This window comes from Pholcus phalangioides, unplaced genomic scaffold (assembly GCF_987345545.1).
Source record: "Pholcus phalangioides strain wild (caught in Gottingen) unplaced genomic scaffold, Ppha-v1.0 ptg000024l_1, whole genome shotgun sequence".
NCBI lineage: Eukaryota > Metazoa > Arthropoda > Arachnida > Araneae > Pholcidae > Pholcus > Pholcus phalangioides.
Window position 1 is genome coordinate 25,375,045 of NW_028301616.1, and position 7,260 is coordinate 25,382,304.

Consider the following 7,260-nt stretch of genomic DNA (forward strand, 5'->3'; position numbering starts at 1 on the left):
AAATACTTCAAATGAAATTCGGAGTAAAATTGAATTTTAATGTGCATTGGTTAACACTGCTAATACACTTTGAATTCCAGTCAAAATACTTCAGCTCTTGCTGCCATCTATCGAGAAATTAGAGAACTTCATTAATGGAACACGAACAGAAAAGAAATAGGACTCTTACTGCTACCTATTATTCAGAAAGCGAACGAAAAACTGTAAATGAGTATTATCTCTAAACCATAGATGGCGGAAATTCGTGATGTACGGTATTTTTTTGACCATTGGTCAAAGTGGTACTTACTGTAATTTCTCCAGAAAGCTGAACGGCTCTGACCTATATGATTTCATAGAACAAAAAAAAAATTTCCTTGTTGAAGCCATCTAGTTCTTTAAATGATGATACTAGATGCGAGTTTTAAATTTGTTTCCTTCATATGGTAGCAGCTATTCCATAATCGGTTTCACTTTTTCGGGTGATGTTTTCTAGTGTGTCGATAGATGGCGTGATCTCGATGTTAATTGATATTCAAGAACTGAGCGGAAAGAAATTTTTACGCAACCCTCTATCATTATGTGTAATTTAAGTGAACTCAATTTTAAACAGCATGTATAGTCATGGGCAGTGGCATCGGAGCCGGGGGTTGCTGTGGGTGCTCGAGCTCCCACACTCTCTTGTAGAACGGGACAGACTGTAGTGCTCCCACACCCTCACTTTCCCATAACTTTTGCTTGTACCTTTTCCCTGTTTTGCCTAAGGGATGGAGGGTATCCAGATGCATATGTGTTTTGGTGTGACGTCAGAACCGGGGGTGCTGCTTCTGCTTGAGCACCTACAGTGTTTTGCAGTAAACAAAAAAAAAACCTAAAACAAAAAATAAAAAAATATATTTTTTCTTCACTCCTATACGTCTTGTTCTGCTCTCTCCTAAGGGATGAGCACCGTTGCCGTAAGTGGTGCTTTGTTTTATTCTAAGTATAGGCAATACTCGTGTAAGGTTGAAGACCACTGAACAAGGGGTGAAGAGATGTTTGCTATGGACGGCGAATTCGATTGCACATTATCGGATACAGTGCCGTCTGATTGATGCCACGCTATTTATAAAATGGACACAAGAAATAGCCTTCCCCCTCTTCGACAAGTTATTTATTGGATCGGGGAGGAGGGCCATTTAGATTTTCCGTTCTAATAAATAAGCCTGAATGTGAAGGCCATGTATCAAGGGTCTGTTTCCGTTAACAACGTGCACTGATCTCGATCAGAAGTAATAGCGGAGGGGGAGGGATTCCACCACCTTGAAACAAAGACCTGGCTATTTATTTGCTTCCATTCTTTATTAAAAATCAAGCAGCGTCACACGAAACTCACGATTTGGTCGAAAGGTCTGTAAGGCATGGGTTGCACAACGTTTCCGGTCCGCGGGCCAGAAACTTGTATACATATAAGGTGATCCATGCTTTACGGGACATTCCAGGACTTTTTCTAAAATTGCCTATTTTCCCCCTCATTTGAGGGGAACGAGGCTTATTTGAATTTTTTGAAACAAGAATGAAGATTTTTTTATTTTCGTGACATGAATTAATTACCTTTGACAATTTTTTTCGGCTGTAATTGGAAACTTTACTTGCCGTTGAATTTTTTTTGGCTGTATTTGGTGATACCCCGTATGGATCCCGAATCATGAAAGAAATATGGTCAGCCTAGGCATTTATCGCGCTGTGCGTATTGATAATTTTCCACCGGAACACCTTTCGTCGGACCGGGCCTGAGGTTGTACACCCCTGGTACACAGGGTGCCCCCATAAATTCGTGACACGTTTAAAAATTCATAAAAATTGAAGGAATCGGTATACAGTCGAGCTCAGTTATAACGACCTCGACTGTAATGACACCTCAGCTATAACGTCAATAACTACTGGTCTGGGCCGATTCTCACAGAGAATAATCTAATGAACCTTGCTTAACACTACCGACCTCGGATATAACGACACATTTTTTCGTCGCTTTCGCTACCGTATTTATGGCATTTTCTCAAGAAATTTTTAGAATTAAAATCATCGTATTGGGCTCTAGGTGCTATTTTTTCTTCAATTGCCTAAATGCATTTAGAAGCATGGATTTTTTTTTGTGTTGGCATTAAAGATAAACAGGGCAACAACTTTCTAATTGGAATTTAGAGCACAGGGTCCCGCATAAAAATGTAGATTTTATTTTGTGACACTATATTCATTCTCAAAACTGGTACAGGGTAATTTTTGAACGCCTGTTGAGCATTTTTTAAAACTGGAATCATACATCTACGACGAACGGTTGATGAGATAAAGACCATGCTAGCAAATCCATAGCGGGGGTGGGGGGGGGGGGTCTGGTTCCCCCCGAAATGTGAGAAAATGACCGAAAAAAGGGAACAATAGATTTAGTCATCTATCACTTTGGTCTCCCCGAACGAAATTTCTGGCTACTTCACCATAGACCAACTCTGGCGATATCGTTATATTGAAATTTACTGTCATTAATGAGATGAAAATGAAGACGCTGTCTACTGGTGGTCGCCTCATTAGGTAATTCATTAGGTAAAATATCTTATCTATATCGTCCTAAAGTTCGGACCAGTGACCGTGACAGCTATGTATACGGTGGTAGACGAGCGTCTTACCTCCACGCCACTCGGGCCTAAAAAAATGCCAACAGCACGCGGTGTTACCTTCCCAGGTGGTCGGGCCTGCGTGCTAGCACTTACAGGACACCCTCTATATATAAGTATACACACTATATTTCTGACGAAAATGCCTGCGGATTAACATTTTCAGTGATAAAATCACCAAAAAAAAAAAAAAAATATCTATTGCTTGAAAACTCCTAAAATATGACCGATCACTCGGAAATGCCCAAAATAGGACATAGAAAAATATCACGTCATAAAAATCCGAGCCCCACGGGCGTAGCGGGGAGGGGGGACTTGGGGGGTATGGTCTCCCCGAACAAAATTTCTGGCTACGCCCCTGCCGAGCCCTATTTATAAACAATACATCCCAATTTCTCGTATTCTTATCGATCAAATTTGGTCTCATCTAATTAATAATCAAATAACTTCACACACGTGCGCAGCATTTGATGACTTTTTTTCGACAAAAAAGTTCTTGAAAATGTCAACCTCAGTTGTAATAACACCACGGTTATAAAGAAAAAATTTCTGGAATCTTCAATGTTGAATGCGGTTTGCGAAAAAGTTGATGTCGACATTAGTGGATCAAGCATAATTTGGTAAAATTGTTTTATCTCAACCATGAATCGCTGGCTGAAGCTTTACAAACGTTTCGGACAAAATAAGAGATAGGAGAAAGGTTCAGGTCCAATCATCCAGTCTGGACTTTTGCATAGCGCTCTCTATTAATAAAAATATGAACTATTCTTTTCCGTACCAGAAAAAAAATCCTTCGTGAAAATAACTTTTTCGTAAACCAAAAAAAAAAAAATCCAAATACAGTCGAATCCCGTTTAAACGAATACCGTTATAGCGAAAATTTCGTTTTAACGAAAAGTTTTCTAATCCCACAGATAAGTTTACGTAGGAACAATGCAAAAACCTTGAATTTCTTTATAACGAAATAATTTCACCGGTCTCTTGGAGTTCGTTACAACGGGATTCGACTGTATACCGATTCCTTCAATTTCTATGAATTTTTAAACTATTCACGAATTAACGGGACACCCTGTGTATATATATATATATATATATATATTATACATTACTTTTTTTGCATCACAAACATACCATACCGGAAATCGCACCAGCAAATCAAAAATTGCAAGCACCAAACCGATTTCTAGCCCGTCATCCAAAAAAAAAAAAGGGTAAATAAAATTTCACGCATCTTTTGGTTCAGCTATTATGAAAGACTGAAGGTGTCGCCCCCCCCCCTCCCCTTGTATCCCCAAATACAGTATTACTTCATATAATACGAACGCGGTCGAGTGGGTTTTTCAATTTCCTCTTGCGGTATCCCATAATCGAAATGAAGTTCCGGCTCCCGTGTCTCTTTTTTTGCCCGCATTTCGCCAAGAACCCGGAACCGGATTGTATCTCCTCCTTTTTTTTCCCTCTCGGAAGTCCCTGTTTATGGTCAATATATCGTAGAAATACACTTGATCCGATTCTTCGAAAAAGGATTTTGCAGGGAAAAAAAGGAAGGGAAAGAAATGCTCTTTCGTATCTTTTCAAATGCTAGGAAAACCACTCGCGATTAAACTCGGTTATAACGACATCTATAGGGATTTGAAAGATTTTGAGAGTCGTCTAGATGTCGTTATATAAGCCGTTATAACTGTGTTTTGACCACTCACATGCTTGTACAATCTGTAGGTCATTCTATTGGCAGAGGCGTATTTCTGATTTTTGCCACCCTTCTCCCACCCTAGCTTGATTTTATGCACCGCTCATTTTCCGCCCTGGACTAAAGTCCTCTTAGCCTCCACCCCGTCTGCATGCATGTCACTCTTTTGATCATTCACATGGTCGATTCATCATAGTGACGGACTAGCATCGCGAGAACCGCACCGTCCCTCTCGGGATATAAGCCTTTAACGGCTGAAGCTGATTTCCGTGGTTCTCAACTTCGAGGCGCTAATGTTAGCCGATCTTCCTGTTGAAAAGTCTCGCAATCGAGAGCAACAGGCTTACAACGGTGCAATTATTTAATCGCTTTTCTCTCTCAAAGTTAGAAAAATTGACGGCAGATGGCGGCACGCTACATATAATAAGCATTACAAAGGAATAGATTTCACTTTAGGTTCACAACACATACATGTACAGCTTCCAGCATGGTCCGGTCTTCTTCGACCACTTACTAAAATCTGTTCATTGAGAGACATAGGTGAGCCATGATCGTATGAGTAGGAGGAGGTGGTCACTGACGTGCTCGAAAAAACACTCGTGGGCTACTTACATGCTTGCAAACTTTTTGGGTCACTCTTTTGATCTCTCACCGACCCGATGTCTCGCCCTGTATGTCACTCTTTTGGTCACTGACAAGCTTTAAACCCTCTAGGTCACTCATATGCCTGCAAACTCTTTACGTCACTTGATCACGCACAGACGCAGTTCTTTCTAAAGTTCTTCTTCGCAGTTCGTTTTTAAGTCACTCTTTTCATCACTCACATGTGTATAAACTGTTTTGATCACATGCATGTAAACTCTTTAGGTCACTCATTTGATCACTCACGGACCTGGTCCTTCGCTCTCTAGGCAAAGGTGGTTTATGCCATCTGTGGGCCGTCCACATTTTGCCACCTATTTTATTTTTTTTACCACTTATTTCTCAAATTCGCCACCACTCCGAATTTTCCGCCCTGGGCTATAGCCCGCTTTGTTAATTCGCTTCTGTCTATTGGTCTTTAACGTGCTTCCACACTATATAGATCGGGGGGTTTCCCCAAAATAAAAGTTCACGTGGAATCCTTGATAGCTACAATGCTGTTCCTGTAACCCTTGATGATTATGAGGCTGTTCCATGAAACTCAAACAAATTTTGGATATTTGCCCAAAAAAGTGTCCCCCCCCCCTATTGCCGTCTCAACAGCATCATAGCGCCAGGTCAAAATGAAAGAAGGAGTAAGCACCACCTCATAACTTACATATTTATTGCCATAAATCACACACACATTGTGCCAGATCTTATCGTGGAACCAGCAGAGGTCCCCGTGCCCTGTTCGGGTGGGAATCGTGTGCTGAGATGGTCCTGGTTGTCCCGTAAAGTACATCCAAATTCTACGATTCAAGAATCCTCACTTCTAGCGAAAGAAAAATTTGCAAAAGAACCGTCGTTGTTTTTCACCTTTTATTTCCTGATGAAAACAGAAAATGACATTAAGGAGCATTTTGACATTCATTAGCTTCTACTTTACCGCACACCAACTCCGGTCATCTATCGTCATACGACAATTTCCAACCAGTGGAGTTGAAGTGGGAAATGAAGTCGCCTTCCAGGATCGGTAGGTAAAGAATTTTTTTCTGACGTTCTTTGTCCGGATTCGAACCCACGGACCTTGACGGTAACCTTCATAGTGGAAGACGAGCATCTTACGACTGCGCCATTCGGGAGCTTCGCTAGCTTCTAGTACGAATATTCCTATTTTATATATAGGGAAACGAGTTTTTTTTTTTTACATATATAGGATGTTTGCGTTTAAGAAATTTACAGGTTTGGTAGTGTTCTAGAATCTGTAAGAATTCAAATAAACTATTCTCTACCTGCCGTATTCACCGCATGGGTGGAGATACGGGTGGGGGGGGGGTGTCACCAGCTTCAAAGGTGTAGTTGACTGATCTAATGTATATATGCATATATAAATTGACATCATCATCATCATCATCGTGCCCCCCAGAAATAATGACCGTGCCCCCCCAGACTTTCAAGTCGGTGGCAAGTGTGGTGTAGCAGTAGTACGTAGGGCCTTCAAAAAATGGCTCGAGGATCCATGATGTTCTTAAGTCAGCCACCTCGTTGGGCAATTTGCCTGTTGTGGCGTTGTATTTGTATATTATTTCAATTAAAAATTTACAAATAGCACTAATTCTCATCCATTTTTGTAAACAATTTTCTTTCAATTCTTAATTATGAGGATGGCCGCTTAAATATAATTATGGTGGTCGAGTGGTCACATAGTGACGGACTCTCATCGTGAGGATCCGAACCCCACCGTCGCCGCAGTGGTGGTCGACTGAAATTGGTTTCCTGTGGTTCCCAACTTCGAGGCGCAAATGCGAGCCGGTATCGCCACAGAAAACAACAGGCCTTCAACGATAAATTACTCAATCATTACACTTCACTCATACTTAGAAAAAAAACTGGTGGTAGATGGCAGCACTACACGTAAAAAGCACTGCACAGAAACAAACTTCACGTCAGGTTTCACTACACGTACACGCACATTCCCGCATGTACCAATTCGTTAGAGGTTCCGCAGAGGAATATGGACGAGGTGCATGTGTGGTTAAGTGGTAGTAATTATGAGGATGAACCATAGAGGGTTAATTTACTTGATTTGGATTGAGCATATTGAAGGGATTGTAATTCCAACAACTTGGAATATTATCAGGAATTTGTGTTTTAGATTTCACCGGCATTTTCATCACGTGCTTGAACTTTTGAGGCGGACTATCTATGAGGGAAGATGGTCACCACGAAGAAATTATTCCGCAACGTGGGCGTGAGTAAATCCTCCATAGGTTGAGGTAAATACTCACTCTGTAGTGTGAATGAATCGCTTCGGCA